The 17,573-nt window shown below is 40.5% G+C and overlaps 1 pseudogene; it reads right to left on the minus strand.

The window, feature by feature from the left end:
* Positions 1-820: 820 nt before the first annotated feature.
* On the minus strand, positions 821-3,902 carry LOC128931060 (olfactory receptor 3A1-like; annotated as a pseudogene).
* Between the last annotated feature and the right edge of the window lie 13,671 nt (positions 3,903-17,573).

Genomic DNA, 17,573 nt, shown 5'->3' on the forward strand with positions numbered 1-17,573 from the left:
CAGTTTGCCACAAATTTTGATGACATTTTAGATCTGTAGCTGGAGAAAATACCCAGCACTCTTTTCTTCTGTTTTCTAATCTAGTAAACCTTCTTCCTGACATTCTAGGAGCACCTCTGTTTAGAGAAAGAGAAAACGAGTCCTCTATGTGCTATTTTTTGTACCTTCAGCATAACTTAAAACATCAATCACTTCCTCCTTAATGGAGAAGATGGACTGTGATGATGGCATCAGGGCCACTGGAGTTAATTATTTCTGGACAGCGTAGACTGGGAAGCCCACAACTCTCAGGTCTGACCCACTAATTTCATCCCCCACTTTCTTCCTCTTATCTTTTAATAGTCTCAAGGCATCTTACCCAGTTCCTCCATTTTTCTCATTTCCTGTTCTGCATACCCCATTTGGTCCTCTCTAATATCGTCTTGCTTCCCTTTCTGCCCCTCCAGTTGCAGTTCTGTCCCAGCTCTTCATATTCCTCATCTCTCCTCTTCATTTCCCACCCACTCTCCTCCAATCTTGCTTTGCTTCCCTCTTCGGTGTCTTTTCTCTTTATCTCTAGCTTACCCCATCTGTTCAATCCCTCACTCACATAAAATATCATGGAGAAGCCAAGTCACAGGTGCCACTGCAAGGGAAGTTTTAGGGAAATGAGCTGGGAAACAACAATGGTGGAGCAGAGGTGCCAGGAGTGGGGAATGTGTCCTAAAAGGAAGGCTGAGAAGAAGATACAGTGAAATAATGGCCGGTCTAATAGCAAGCAAGTGGAGAGAATGCTCTGGGTCAGAGCCACGCTTCCCTTGTGAGAAGGGAAATGGGCGAGTCCTCACCATGTGACTTGCATTTGTACTTACAGATTATCTTGGCTAGGAGGCCTGGAGAGTAAGGGTGAGAGGTTTGGGGAAATTTCACATTGAGTAGTCTTGGAGATTTGAAAATATGTAAATAATGCTTAGATTATAAATTCGTATCTTTTCAAAAAATTTGAAACGCATGGGGAAAAAGGTGAGGAAAATTCCTTTTTGTGTCATAAGATATATAATACATATTAATGGAGTTTGAGCATTTAGAAGCAAGTCTTTGAGCTGCACACAGGTCTCGTGCTCCAGAATTACTAGAGGACACATTATCATACAGCTTCCCCTCTGCCCCCTGGAGATGCTATGAGATCTTTGTTTAATGGGAACAGAAAGAGCTACTTTTTTTGTTTTTTGTTTCTGTTTGTTTCATTTTTGCTTATAGTGCTCTGATGGGAGAAATAAAACAATCTTAATCTCTAGGCCTATGATTTATAAACAGACCAAGCATACCTGAACTTCAGGGAAAAAGATAACTTTGGGGTAGGGGAAGTTTTCTGGGGTGCTTCTGGGAACGCAGGCTGTATCCAAACAAAGAGTCATTCCCTCTCTGTAAGCCTGTAAGCATTCACAGCTTCCCAGGTTTCCCCTCTAGCCAGAAAGGGGAGAACACAGTGCCTGAAGTTGTCATTTGTCTAAGGGGCTGGCTTGGCAGAACCTCTACACCCACTGCCTATCAGTGGGCAGGGCTGCTTTAGGAAATGATAGCTATTCTTCCCTATAAAAAGTCCTTCTTATACCCAGGGAGATAGAAACAGGTCTGAACCATGTTTTTCCTAGTTTCTGGCTCTAGAAGATTTTTCCTTTAGTAGAAAAAGACACAGGGAGAGTCAATGGAGACCTCCTCAAGCCAATGCCTGCCTCCCCACGAGCATCCTCCAGAGGGCACTCTGCACATCAGGGTTTCTAAGGCTGAAGATGAGTGGGTTCAGCATGGGGTTGATGAGAGTGTCGAAAATCCCAACAGCTTTATCCTTGTCTGAAAGCTTGGTTGAACCTAGTCACATATAGTTAAAGATACCTGCACCATAGAATATGGCAACCACAGTGAGGTGGGAGCCACACGCGGAGAAGGCTTTCTTCCCGCCCTTTGCAGAGTGAATTTGCAGGACCGCCACTGCCACATGGATATAGGAGATGACAATGAGAGCCATGGGGGTACCTGCCATTAGAAAACCCACAGCAAAAAGCAGCAGCTCATTGATTTGGGTGCTGGAGCAGGAGAGCTGGAAGAGCTGTGGGAGGTCACAGTAGAAGTGATGGATCACATTGGGGCCACAGAAGTTGAGTGTGGACATGGCCACAGTGTGGATCAGTGCATTGCTGAAAGCACAAACCCAGGATGCAGCCACCAACATCCTCTGGACTGTCTGAGTCATGCGGGTGCTGTAGGTGAGGGGCCGGCAGATGGCCAGGAATCAGTCATAGGCCATAGTGGTCAGCAGGAAGCAGTCCACTCCAATGAACAGATGGAAGAAGAAGAGCTGGGTAAGGCAGGCTCCGTAGGGAACTGCACACTTGTAGGACAAGAGACGACTCAATATAGAGGGAACAGTGACACTGATGAACCCAACATCCAGCACTGAGAGGTTCCACAGGAAGAAGTACATGGGGGTGTGGAGTTTAGGCTCCACCAAGATGGCTGCCAGGATGCTGAGATTGCCCCTGACTGTGACCAGGTAGGCAAAGAGGAAGAGCACAAAGGCAACTGGTTGCAGCCCTGGTGCCTCCACCAATCCCAGCAGAATGAACTCAGCAATGGCTGTTCCATCGGCCCCAGATTCTTGCTGCATGAGTTCCTTCAAAGAAACATCCAAGGAGGAAAAGAATCCATCCTCTCAATTAATTTATCCATTCAGAAAGAAGAAACAGACCTCCTCTACTTGCCCAGCCCTCTGCTGTGTCCCCTCTGCACAAGTAAGGAGTGTTCTGCTCCTTAGGCCACACTACACTTATTTACTCTTTCACTACATCCACCTGAGTAAGTTTACTTTATTTGCAGGTGTAATGACAGGTGACATGACCACTGTGGACCTCCCTGCCTGAACCCACTCCCCAGCTGCAAGAACCTATTTGTAAAGATTATGAAAGATGAAACCCTTGGGAAAAATAAGCAAAGCATACTTCTGGTTTGAACATGGCTGAGCAGCCAAAACTTTCTCTTCTGAGAATGCATCTCTTTCCAAAACAAGGAAGAAAATAAGCACACAGATTTTATCTTCAAAGAAGTTCACAAATATCCACAACCCCAATCCATAAACTAGATTGGATGGTTTCAAGAACAGTAAAGATCAAAGGGGAGAGTGACAAGAAGCAGAGAGAGGAACTCCATGACTGTAGAAGAGTTAAATGAGTATCATTCTCTTAAAAACAAAGGCTGAGTTAGGGAAGGCAATCAATAAAAAACAAAGCCCCTGTTTGCAATAATGGGTGTATGGTGCAAGGCATGGCACTGCAATCTTCTGTGATCCTGACTGGACTCAAGAAGCAGAGGAAAGGCAAAAATGAAGAGTTAAGTTCACAGGGTATAGATAAAGCATAAGACTGGAGGCGAAAATTAGAAAAAATACAGTTTTTTCTAACAGTTCTAGTTACCTGTCTGTATTCATTACAGACCAGTATAAGCTAAAATAATTTACCTCCAATTTTGAATCACAAGATAAGTTCCTGCTCATCTGAAATATGTCTTAGCCTTGCAAGATATAGCGTCTTGTGAATATCTAGTTTGGAAAAAACTCATTTCATTTAAGGATTCAAACAAACCTGCATAGCATATAAACATGGATTCTACAAGGAAAAAGGGTAAATAAACAAGAAAAACATAAAATTCACTCCATAAAATAATGTTGCCATTGAACAAAATTGCTAAAATAATATATTTTAAATATTTTCCCACAAAAAGTATGTGATGGTGAAAGATTTGTTAGTTAGCTTGATTTGATCCTTCCACAGTGGAAACATATATTAAAAACTCACATTTTACTCCATAAATATATAAAATTATTTGTCAATTAAAAGTAAAATGAAATGAATAATTTTACTAGTAAGAATCTCTGCTCATAATGCTTATGAAGAAAGCTTTATTTAAATTTTAATAACTAGAATATTCTCATGCTATATAAAATTTCCTATAGCATGAGAGAGATATAAGAATCCTAATACTTTTTATGAAGTTAGCGTATATCTGATGCTAAAATCTAAAGATTTTAGGAAGAAAAAATATCACTAGAGAACAATATTAGTTATGAGTATAAAAACAAAATGCTAACATAGCTAACTACAGAAAATTTTAACAATTAGAATATTTTAAAAAATAACCCACCATTATTAACTTGTGAGAAATTAGGGATATTTTAATACATCAATGTTTTTATATACTACATCAAATCAATTACTGAAAACATACATTTTACAGGTCACAATCCATTCTTTAAAAAAAAAAAAAACTCAACCAGTGTTAGTTATCTAGGAATAGAAGAATACTAGAATATCCTTCCAAATGGAGAAAAAGAAATTATCTTATGAAAGTCAGGCCCAAGAGAGGGATTCTCTCCATTACATCTATTTTTTATACTTGTCCTAGAATCGCTAGCAAATTAATAGAAAACAAAAGTGTATATGTTGGAAAGAGAGAAAAAGGCTATTTGTCTGTAGAAAAAGAGTTATTAAAACAGAAGTGGCAAGATGAAAAGCAAATATATGGAAGTGCTTATTTCTTTATGTATCATCAGTATATATTGATGAAGATGATAAAAATACTTCAAAAACACATTTTAAAGGAAGTTCTTATGATATAAGGTTATATGATTAAAGTAGGATGCAGAATTATACAGCATGATTTTATATTAACAAATGCACACACACACACACACACACACAAACACACACACACAGACACACCAATACTAGAAGGAAATACCAAGCATTTATTAGTAGTTTGAGTAGTAATACAGGTGGTTTTTGTTTTCTTCCTTCTACTCTTCTCTACTTTACAAATTATCTATAATTAATACTGAGTTATTCATCTCATAAGATGTACAGAAAGAACATGAGTCATGTAAAGCACATGTCACAGGCAGGATTTTAACCCAGGTAGTCTGACGCCAGAGGCTCTGCTCTTAACCACCACACATAAAACTGCCCTCAGTAACCCAAGGCATCTCAAGGAACATACAGTCATGCCCTTCTCCTTCAATTCTCTCTGAATCTATTTGTGACCCCTCTTAGGACTCAAACCCCACCCTACAGTCTCTACAGCTGTGCCCCTGCAGATCTCAAAGTCTTGCCTTGCAGGGGGCGGTAGCTCAAGTCAGAGCAAGTTCCTTGGGGGGGCCATGGCCGCGGTCACCATTAGCCCTGCTTTCCCTTATTTTGACTCATGTCATCAGATTGCAAATGCCGTGATTTCCTACATCTCCACCTTCGCATATGCTGTTTTCTCTAAATAGAGTGTCCTTCCAGTGTCACATGGTTAAGCCTTGAAGACCCAGTTCCTGTGCTACCCTCCCCAGAAACACTTGCCTGATCTGTGCTAGTTTTAAAGTGATATTTATGTCATTGACTTTCCCAATGTACTTCAATTACATTCTACATGGCGCTTACCGCTATACTTCTAGCACAATCAGGTAGCTATGAAGTCTAGTTTCTTCATTCAGTTGAAGAACAAGATTCATGTCTAATTCATCTTTAGGAACCTTAGGCATAAATCCTTTTATGTATGCACTGTTTCATAAATAAATGCATGATTGCTCTGGTTAACAAATAGGGTTTCTGATGCCATTACTATTGTCATCGTTGTGGCCAGCAGTGATGAGGAAAGGGTTTCTGGACAAGTTGGAATTTGTGCTAGACTTTGAAGGATTGATATAATTTGGAAGAGGTAAAAAGTTGAGTGAAAGGTACAAGGTTACTGCTGTAGGAATGATTCCTCTATTTGTCTACACAGGGAGTGCAGTTCTTGCAGCATCCACACACTGACATACATCTTTTTATATAAACTTCACAAATATTTTTTACAAACAGGAGAAATCGTCTTTAAAAACATGCAAGTCATGGACAGAATGGTATGCTCCCTCGCAGCTACTGTCTAGACCTCAATCAGCAAGGAACAGAGCTTATGGAAGATCTCCCAAATCCTGGGTTGTCCACCATCCAGGATGTCTGTGGCTGATGGGATCACAAGAGTGGTCACTGCTGAGGAGGCCCTGCTAGATGACCACTCTCGGGCCCTGTGTGAGTCCCGGACCTCCTTCGCTATGCTGTGCCCTCTCCATGCTCCAAAGCTCTAATGCGTTCTTCATGCACCAGGGCTGATCTCAAGGCTGTCCTGTAAGGATTGGGTTCTGGGTGAAGAAGTTGAACACTGAATCTCCTTCTACTCATTCTTAATAGAATCTGAAAACAGCCTGTAGTCTCAGCTATTCGGGAAGCTGAGGCAGAAGAATCTCTTGAAGCTGGGAAGCAGAGGTTGCCATGAGCTGAGATTGTGCCACTGCACTCCAGTCTGGGAGACAAAGTCAGATGGAGAAAAAAAAATTGGAAAACAAACTTCATCTAAAAAAGAGGAAATTGTAAAGGTCCCTGGCAAAGGAGCCTCAACTCCCGGGTTATAGTCTCAGCTCTTCCACTCTCTCAATATGTCATCCAGAGCAAGTCTCTTCTTTTAGCTTTTGAGACTTTGCTGGCCATGTGTGAAGCCAGGAGGTTTAACCCACTGAGTAACAGCTAAAGTCCCTTCCTGGTTACCAGGGATCAGAGGGAGGGTTATGACAGAACTCACCTTGTTACAGCACAGAGACCAGCCAGATTTTCTGGAAAGGAATGCAGAGGGGATAAGAGGCCACACAAATGCAGTCAGTGCCTCCAAAGGCAAGTAAGGAGCCATCTATAAAGGAAATGAGATAAAGACAGGCCGAGACCATCTCTGCCATAGGACTCTTTTACCACAGTATTATCCGTTGGGGATCTCAAAATGAGTCCCAAGAAAGGGGACAGGAATGTAGGGAGAGGCAAAGATGGGAAAATAATACATGCCATAATAAGCACTGCAGGGCTGAAGCAGTGGCTTCACTGCTCCGTGCTGATTGAGAATTTCTCCCATGTCATCATCTCCATCCCCCCTATTAATCTACAGGAATCACTAGGAAGAAAATGATAACAACTCCATTTAACAGACGGGGATATAGAGGAGCTGTCTGCTTTCCCAGAGTTACCAGGAAGCTAGAGGTGGGGCCAGCACTGAGTGTGGGTCTCCGTATTGAGGGCTTTTTCTCTCCCAGAAGCCAGGTCCAAACAGAACCTGGGGGAAGACACAGGCCAACTCCTAAACTCAAAGATGAGGATGAAACTTGCCTTGGATCTGGGGATGGGAAGCAACCAAAGAAAGGAGGAGAAAATGGAAAAAGCCCTTTGCAACTTCACTTCCTTTTTTTCAACTTTTTTTTTCTTTTAGACGGAGTTTTGCTCTGTCACCCAGGCTGGTGCAATCTGGGCTCACTGCAACCTCCGCCTCTTGGGTTCAAGTGATTCTCCTGCCATAGCCTCCTGAGTAGCTGGGATTACAGGCATGCACCCCCATGCCTGGCTAATTTTGTAATTTTAGTAGAAACAGGGTTTCTCCATGTTGGTCAGGGTGGTCTTGAACTCCCGACCTCAGGTGATCCACCTGCCTCGGCTTCCCAAAGTGCTGGGATTATACACATCATCCCCCACACCCGACCTTAACTTTTGAGTTCAGGGGTACAAGTGCGCGTTTGTTATATAGGTTAATTTGTGTCATGGGGTTTGTTGTACAGATGATTTCATCACTGAGGCATGAAGTCTGGTACCCATTAGTTATCTTCCCTGATCCTCTCCCTCCTCCCATCCTTTACCTTCCAGTAGGCCTCAGTGTGTGCTTTTCCCCTCTGTGCCCACATGTTCTCATCATTTAGCTCCCACTTACACATGATAATATGTGGTATTTGGTTTTCTGTTCCTGTGTTAGTTTGCTAAGTATATTGGCCTCAAATTCTTAATGAATCCTCAGGAGCAAAAAGCATTCCCACCCAGGGCCTTGTTCGTGAGGGCCTCAGGGACTGTCTGGAGAGTTCCACAAGGATCAAGCAGAGATGGGGGAAGCACTGTGCTGTGCTGGCAGGAGCCAGGGTGGGGGACTGTGGAGCTGCCCCCACCATGATTTTCTAGGCCACACCCTTAGAAGTTGAGAGTTGACTGAAATCGATTTTTGTGTTACTGTCTATTCCTCCCTTCAGTTCTGTTAATGTTTGCTATAGATATTTGGACACATTAAATGGAACATTATACATTGGAAGGCATGAATTTTCACAATTTTTTGCTGTCTCTGCTGCCTTCATCAGCTTTCGCTTTCACCTTAATTGTGGTTACAGCTCGGGTGCTATATGTCATGTGTTGCAGCCAGAAAACAGAATTTCTTACCCACAAGGACTGTTCTCTTCATGTGGTTGTTAATGCTTGTGTTGCAAAGAGCTTAGAGCATTAAATTAAGATTGTTAAAAAAAAAAGAAGTTGAGAGTTTACTGGTAGAGATGAATGATAACAGGGAAAGTGGGGAGGTTGTGTGGCGCCCCGTCAGACTCTCTTGCCCTCCTTAGACAATGCGTTGTGCACCCAGCCCCACATGACAGCACACCCTCGGTGGGAGGTCTGTGGGACTTGACTTCGTAGATGGAGAGACCTGCTTTTTTGTTTACTAGCAATTGTGGAACTCTTTGGGCCTCAGTTTTCTTATCTGTGACGTGAGAGTAATATCCACTCTGAGGGTTGCTGGGAGAATTAAATTAAGTAACACACATAAGGTTCCTAGGAGTGGACCGCCAACAATGTTAATAACAGATAACATTTCTGACATGTTTGTTACACACATGACATCAGACCGTGAGCTTTATACACATTAAATCCCGAACACCCTTTACAACAGTTCTATGAGATAAGTACTTTTATCATTCCCATTTTACACATAAATAAATTGAGGTTCAAAGTAATTCAGTAATTTGCCTAAGGCCACATGGGAATTTGAGAAGTAGGGGTTCAATCAGGCATTGATTTCTACCTACGTAAAGCCAAAAACTGTGCTACATGACTTCCTCTTACCATGCCCTTTCAGCTCACCTCTGTCCATCAAATGACATACTTTGAGCTTCTGGTGTTTGTGATGACCATGGCTTCCCACATCCATGGACTGTGTTCCAGGGATGAGCCTAGGAGTCCGTATCTCAGCAGTAGCAACCTCTGCTCTATTCCTAATATCTTGGTCCACAGCACCAAAACCTACTTCCAGCTGCTATCTCCAGTGTTACTCACCTGCTCTTTTGGTATGTCTGGTCCTTACTCTCCCTGCAAATAATCACAATCTTGACTGTGAGAGCTGAGCCCCGATGTTAGGTTCACATTGTTGGGTCCCAAGGCTCCCACTTAAGGATATAATATATGAATGTGAAGGCTGCTCATTGTTCACTAACGTTTTTCTAAATATGAAACTATAGGCCAGGTGCAGTGGTTCATGCCTGTAATTCCAGCACTTTGGGAGGCCAAGGCAGGTGGATCGCCTGATGTCAGGGGTTTGAAACCAGCCTGGCCAATGTGGCAAAACCCTGTCTCTACTAAAAATACAAAAAATAAGCTGGGCTTGGTGGCAGGCACCTGCCATCCCAGCTACTTGGGAGGCTGAGACAGGAGAATTATTTGAACCTGGGAGGTGGAGGTTTCAGTGAGCCAAGATTGTGTTACTGCACTCCAGCCTGGGTGACAAAGCAAGTCTCCACCTCAAAACAAAAACAAAAACTCTAAAAATACTAGGAACAACAGACACTTGGGTCTACCAGAGAGTGGAGGGTGGGAGGTGGGAGAGAAGCAAAAAAAATAACTACTGAGAGCTAGGCTTTGTGCCCGGGGATGAAATAATCTGTACATCAAACCCCCATGATATGAGTTTATCTATGTAACAGACTGTACATGTCCCCTGAAACTAAAGGTTAAAAAAATAAAAATAAGAAATTTGAGTTATAAATGATAATAGAAATTAAAACATCAATGAAATTCACAGGAAATTAAATACACTGTCTTAAATAACTTTTGGACAAGAAAAGAAATCTACAGCTGTAGTATTTCACTAGAGACATTCATGCAACCAGGCTTCATAAATTTTCAACCTAGGTGTCCATCTTGATAGTGAGAGCTTTAAGCACTGATCCAGTTTAAAGTTTTGTTGGAGACTACAGAAAAAAGTAAGAACTCTAAGAATGAGGAATTGTACTATAGAAAGGGCCTTGCTTACTATAAGAGTGAATCTAAAATAATTTAGTACAAGCTTGTCCAACCCATGGCCCACTGCCTGCATGAAGCCCAGGATGGCTTTGAATGCAGACCAACACAAATTCGTAAACTTTCTTAAAGCATTAAGTTTTTTTGTGTGTGATTTTTTTAAAGTTCATTAGCTGTCATTATTGTTACTGTATTTTATGGGTGGACCAAGACAGTTCTTTTTCTTCCAGTGTGGCTCACGGAAGCCAAAAGACTGAACACCCCTCATATAGAAGATACAGACTGATGCTTTATTAGACTGATTAGTGTTAACAATATCACTCGAGAAGTTATTTGTCATCCAATGAACAGAACAACATAAAACTATATTGCTAACAGTCTAGATCAAGATTTTACTTTTCCAGTCAATTGACAGACATGCTTTATTCAATGGAAAAGTAGAAAAATAAGTGAAATAGGCCTGACTGAGACCCTAGAGCAATGGTTGGAAGAAGATTCCCCTAAGCTTCTTTAAATGGTGTCAAATTAACCGTGGGAAAAAGACAATGCTTAAAAAAAAACCAGGCTTAGCCATTATACTCATGGTCTCAAGACATTTGCCAGATTCTGAAGTTGCCTGGGGTGGGAGTCTAGAAAGCTTTGCTGTGAAACTTGTAAAGATAGCTATACGCCCTGCTGTATTTTGGTGCTGAGGTATCAGTTAAAAGTCCAGGGGAGGCATCCTCTAGAAAAGAGGGAGACAGGGTTTTGCAAATCTGTAATGTGCACCCATTTCAGCTTAATCTCTGCTGAATCATGGTGATTAGCCCTTCACTTTATCCATGTGACAAAAGAAAAGAAAAACTTGATGTAAAGTAGAATATAACATCATCTAAAGCTTCTATAATTATTTCATAAAGTATAATATACAATATAAAATTACTGAACATAAAAAGTGGCAAGAAAATATAACCACATTTATTGATTTGCATATGTTGAACCAACCTTGCATTCTTGCCACTTGATCATGGTGTATTATCTTTTGAATGCATCATTGGATTCAGTTTGCTAGTATTTTGATGAGGAGTTTTACATGTTTGTCAGGGTGCTGGCCTGTAGTTTTCTTTTTTGGTTATGTTCTTGTTTAGTTTTTCTGTCACATCAACAGAATGAAAAGAAAAAAAATGTATGACCACATGATAATCTCAGTAGATGCAGAAAAGGCATTTGATAGAATTTTTTAATGTTGTTTCATGATGAAAAACATCTATCAACAAATTAGGAATAGAAGGAAAATATGTCAACACAACAAAGCCCGTATATGACAAATCCACAGTTAACACCATACTGAATGGGGAAAAGCTGAAATTCTTTTCTCAAAAAACTGGAATGAGATGAGGATGCCCAGTTTCACCACTCTTATTTAATATAGCCCTGGAAGTCCTCAACAGAGCAATTGGGCAAGAGGAAGAAATAAGGGGCATCTGAATAGGAATAGAGGAAGCCAAATTGCAGCAACCAAAACAACATGGTACTGGTGCAAAAACAGACACACAGACTGATGAAACAGAATAGAGAACTCAGAAATAAGACCACACACCTGCAACCATCTAATTTTCAAATAACATGGCAAAAACAGGCAATGAGGAAAGGGTTCCTTATTTAGTAAATGGTGTTAAGAGAAATGGCTAGCCATATTAAGAAAATTGAAACTGGATCCCTTCCTTACATCTTATACAAAAAATAACTCAACATGGATTAAACCCAAAACTATAAAAATCCTAGAAGAAAATCTAGAACATAGGCACAGGCAAAGATTTCATGACAAAAATGTCAAAACCAATTGCAACAAAAGCAAACATTGACAAATAGGATCTAATTAAACTAAAAAGCTATTGCGCAGCAAAAGAAACTATCATCAGAGCAAAAGGACAACCTATAGAATGAGAGAAAATGTTCACAATCTATTTATCTGACAAAAGTCTAATATCTAGAGTCTACAAGAAATTGAAACAAATTTACAAGAAAAAACAACCCCATTAAAAAGTGGGCAAAGGACATGAGCAGACACTTCTCAAAAGAAGACATACATGCAGTCAACAAGCATATGAAAAAAGCTCAACATCACTGATTATTAGAGAAATGCAAATTAAAACTACAATAAGATACCATCTCATGCCAGTCAGAATGGCAATTACTAAAATGTCATGAAACAACAGACACCGGAAGGGCTATGGAGTGAAAGGAATGCATTTACATTGTTGGTGGGAATGAAATTAGTTCAACCATCATGGAAGACAGTGTGGCAATTCCTCAAAGACCTAAAAACAGAAATACCATTTTACCCAGCAATCCCATTACTGGCTATACACCCAAAGGAGTATGAATCATTCTATTATAAAGATACATGAATACATGTGTGTTCATTCCATCACTATTCACAATAGCAAAGACATGGAATCAACCCAGATGCCATCAATGATAGACTGGATTAAAAAAAATGTGGTACATATACACAATGGAATACTACGCAGCCATAAAAAGAAATGAGATTGTATCATATGGGTGGAGCTAGAAGCCATTATCCTCAGCAAACTAATGCAGGAAGAGAAAACCAAACACCGCATATTCTCACTTATAAGTGGTAGCTGAACAATGAAAACACTTGGACACAGGGAGGAGAACAACACACATTGGGGCCTGTCAAAGGCAGGGTCAGGGGAGGGAGAGCATTAGGAAATATAGTTAATGCATGATGGGCCTAACAACTAGATGATGGGTTGCTAGGTGCAGCAAACCATCATGGTACATGTTTATCTTCATAATAAACCTGCACATCCTGTACCCTACCCCAGAACTTAAAATAAAACAAAATAAAAAGAAATGGGTAGATAAACGATATTCTTACAGATTGAAAGACAACATTCTTCAGACGTTGACTCCTTAGAAACTGATTGGGACCGTTAACAAAATTCCAATAAATATTCTAACAGAAATTTTGTGTGTGATTTGACAATGTGATTATAACATTTGTGTGTAAAGACAAATACACCCAAAATCAAAATTCATTTTGAAAGAGGAGAACAATGTAGAAGGGCTAACATTGTCTTGTTTCCAAATTAACTATTAAATCACAATAATCAGGAAAGTATAGTATTAAAGTATAGAAATATGGATCAGTATTGAGAGTACGTAATACCATAAAGAGTCCAGAAACAGATCTACTCATGTATTATTTGCTGATTTTTGACAAAGGTACAGAGGCAATTCAATGAAGACTAGTCTTCAACAAATGTTGCTGGAAAAATTGAGTTTCCATATGCAAAAGAAAAAAATGGAACCTCAATTTATACTTAACACCCTACAAGAATGAATTCAAAATGCATCACAGATCTTAATATTTGTGTGAGTGCTAAAGATTCTCCATGACATCTGTGGGGCAAGAGACATCCCAGAGAAGGAGGCAAGGAGGATATTTAATAGTAGTGAGGTGAGGTACTTTCAGTTGCATCCACTAACGCTAGCTGAAGCCATTGCAGAACTGATTCCTTCAGCTGCGCTGGAATACCAAATGAGCTGAGAAAACCGAAAATGGCACATCATATATCCCTATAGGCGCATATATATCCCTCCTAAAGCTCTCAAGGGATGTGTTCTTCTACCAAGCGATGTAACAGTGGTTTCACTGGATTGGAGGTTAAGCCTACCACGCAGCCATTTTTGGTACTCATGTAAGCCAACATACAGAGAGTCAGGTTGCCCTTCTGCCTGGAGTGATTGATATTTATTACCAAGGGAAAACTTGGTTGTTCTACATAACTGGAGAAGCGAGGGCTGTGTCTAAAATCCTGGGGAATTCTTTGGTTGCCATGTAGTGTTTCCATGCCCACCAATAAAGATTAATGAAAACTATAACAATTTGGTAAAGTGAGGCTTATGGGATGCAGATTTCCTAGGGATGAAAGTTCGCACTGTTACCATTATGTAGAGAATGTCATCCAGCTAATAATGGCCAAGAGAAAGAAGAACATAGAATGGGTAGTGGAAGAAAAAGATAAAAATGTCCACTGTGGCCTTGTGATCACTTGTGGGGACAGGAAGAGTGTGGCATTGCGAGGTAATCTGACATAGATGGAGAGCAGTTGGCACCATGGTGGTGATGTGTGCTATCAAGTTTTCCTAGAAAGATAAGGAGATAACATTAACTGAACGGTGGAAATTTTGTTTCCTTTTTCTATTTTGGCCTGAGGAAGAATTGAGCATGACCTGAGAGAGCTCATTTTTTCTTCTTTTTATGTCCTTTCTCAATATCTGCTTATGACTGGGACACAGAAGTCTGATCTTTGTCAATGGGATGTTTCTCTCCTGGGGTATTTTTATGGAAAGTTGAGTTTTAGTGTGAGATTGCCACCTGGATATTTTTACAAAGCATGTGTCTTTAATGGTGGTACTCTGCTTGAAGACCATTATCTTTTTGTATCAACTTATTGTGTAAATGTTGCACACCTAAGATATTTGAGGCCATTCAGTCTTTTATGGCCATTCTTTTTCACCTCCCCAAATGTCGGCTGCAGCCACACAGGACTATTGTCCATTCCCTAAGCAGGCAGTGATTAGGCATCCATCCATCAGCTCCATCCTTGTGATCCCCCTAAGTGTAGTCAGATGCGATTGGTGACTAATTACAGTGACTGATAACATATATTGCAATTAGTCACTTCGGTGGGAGTCTGAGTGAATTTGTTCTAGAGAGGGCTGGCGTAATTACTTTGTCTTTAATGAGTTATTTCAGAATCCAGATTCCTCTGGGATGCAGGGTCCCTTGGGCTAAGGGATGGGTAGAAGGGGAAATGTAAAAAGGAGCGGGCCAGACACAGGGCATGACTACAGAGACTGTTGTTACTTTACATGTCATAATGGATAAAGGGAGCAGGATCTCAGGTCGGTGCCCTGGGGTTACCTTCAGATGCTAGGTGAGTTGGGTAGGAGGGTGAATGAGCTGATTCTTGGTGTCCTCTCAATCTGAGAGTCTTGATTTCCCAGATGTGTGATCTGCAGGCTATTTTTTCAGTCATAATGACTTCCCTCTTTTCTATGCCTTTGCCTCCCAAGACTTTCCAACATTCTGGAAGTATTTTAACTAATGTTTTCCAGTTACAGCCATTGGTAATGATAGCACTTATACTTATTTCTTATTGTGGAATATATCCTCACCAGATCCTATCATTTCAGTATAATGACAGGTCTGTGAAATATGCTTTAATGCAGTCATTCTCAAGATTTGTTTTGTTTTAAAATTATGTATGAAGCTTTATAGACAATTTTATGGTTCTCCAGAAGTCAGAAACATAAGCATAGTCTATCTATCTATCTATCTATCATCTATCTATCTATCTATCTATCTATCTTCTATCATTATCTTTCTCTCTAGCTGTATCTATCTATCTATCAATTTATCCATCAATACACCTACCTACCTACCTATCTACCTATGTATATCAAGATAGAAAGAGGGAGACAGACAGACAGACAGACAGACAGACAGAGAGAGAGATTTAAGAAATAAGATCATGATATTGTGAACATGGGCAAGTCTGAAATCCACAGGGCAGGTAAGCAGGCTGGAGACCCAGGGAAGAGTTGATGTTACAGTTTTGTGTCTGAACAGTTTGAAAGCATAATTCTTTCTTCTTCAGGAGACTGTGGTCTTTTCTCTTAAAGCCTTCAACTAATTGTATGAGGCTCACCACATAAGGGGAATCTACTTTACTCAACATCTACTGATTTAAATGTCTATCACATTACAAAATACCCTTATTATAACATCTAGAACTGGTGTTTGACCAAAACATAGTATCAGGGCCTAGCCAAGAGAAAGACTGGATAAAGAAAATGTGGCACATATACACCATGGAATACTATGCAGCCATAAAAGAGAATGAGTTCATGTCCTTTGCAGGGATGTGGATGAAGCTGGAAACCATCATTCTCATCAAACTAACACAGGAACAGAAAACAAAACACCACATGTTCTCATTCATAAGTGGGAGTTGAACAATGAGAACACTTGGACACAGGGAGGGGAACATCACACATCCAGGCCTGTCAGGGGGTGGCAAGGGGAGAGAAAGCATTAGGACACATACTTAATGCATGTGGGACTTAAAACCTAGATGTCAGGTTGATAGGTGCAGCAAACCACCATGGCACATGTATACCTATGTAACAAATCTAAACGTTCTGCACATGTATCCCAGAACTTAAAGTAAAATAAAAAAATAAAATAAAAGTTAACCATCACATGGGATATGGATAACTGAGTCTGAGGACAAACTCAATGAAGGCTTGAGGTTAGAAATTATCCTTCTTCTTTCTGTTTGTCCCCAAATTTGTAAAAGTATTATCATGTTTATTTTTCCCACATCAGTTTCAATGACATGGTATAGTCCAGAGCACAAGAATGTTTGGTTTGGCTCATCTGTATTTGTGAAAAGAGTAGTACATCTGAGATACCCTAATATTCCCCCTGGGTACAAAGTTACATTTGTGAGTTCAGCAGTACAGTGTTAGATTGCTAAAGATAATGAGTTCTTATTCCAGGAGGATTTAGTAGTAGTTATTCTAAGTTAATGGGCATTTGCTGCCAACTAAAGGTTGGATGAATGCATGTTCCAGACTGAGAGACAGTCAACAAGTATTGATAAAACATCCGCAATATCCAGGCACCACACCAAGTGCGATGGCTGCCTTGCTGCAGTGAGGAAGGCAGACATGGTCTTTCATGCATAGAGTCTACAGTCTGGGAAGGAAGTCAGCTATTAACAGGTGATCCAAAGCATGGAGTGCTATTGGATGAGTATGGAAGCAGGTCTCACCGGGTTTACAGAGACACAGGGAAGGTTTAGTTTAGCAAGTTACATGTAATACACCTGAGGGATAAATGAGAATGAGCTGAGTGAAGATGGGGCATAGTGGGAATAGGTGCTAGGTAGGAGGAACAGCAAGTAGGAAAGGATGGAGGGAAGAAATTATGACTTATAAGTCCAGCATTGCTGAAAAGAAGATGCAAGAGTCATTGTGGGGTCAGATGAGGCTGGGGAGGTAGGCATGGGTCAGGTAAAGAAACATCCTCTGTGCTCTTGAAAGGAATTTTACCTTTATCTTAACAGCAAGATAATCCTTGAAGTATTTAATAAGGAGAGAAAGGGATGATCAGATTTTCATCTCAGAATGCCACCATGTAAATGAGATTGTTGGAAGAGAAGTGTTTTGAAGCACAGAGGCAGGAAGATGAATGGAGAAGCAGTTTCAATCATCCAGGTAATACAACATTTCTATCTGGACTAGTGCAGTGGTAGCTGGGATAAAGAGTGGATGAATTAGAAAGAGAATAAAGTGCAGAATCTATAGGACTTGCTAGAGTGGAGATTGACTGTGAGAGAAATGAGTTAATGAAAT

The sequence above is a fragment of the Callithrix jacchus genome, chromosome 17, assembly GCF_049354715.1.
Source record: "Callithrix jacchus isolate 240 chromosome 17, calJac240_pri, whole genome shotgun sequence".
NCBI lineage: Eukaryota > Metazoa > Chordata > Mammalia > Primates > Cebidae > Callithrix > Callithrix jacchus.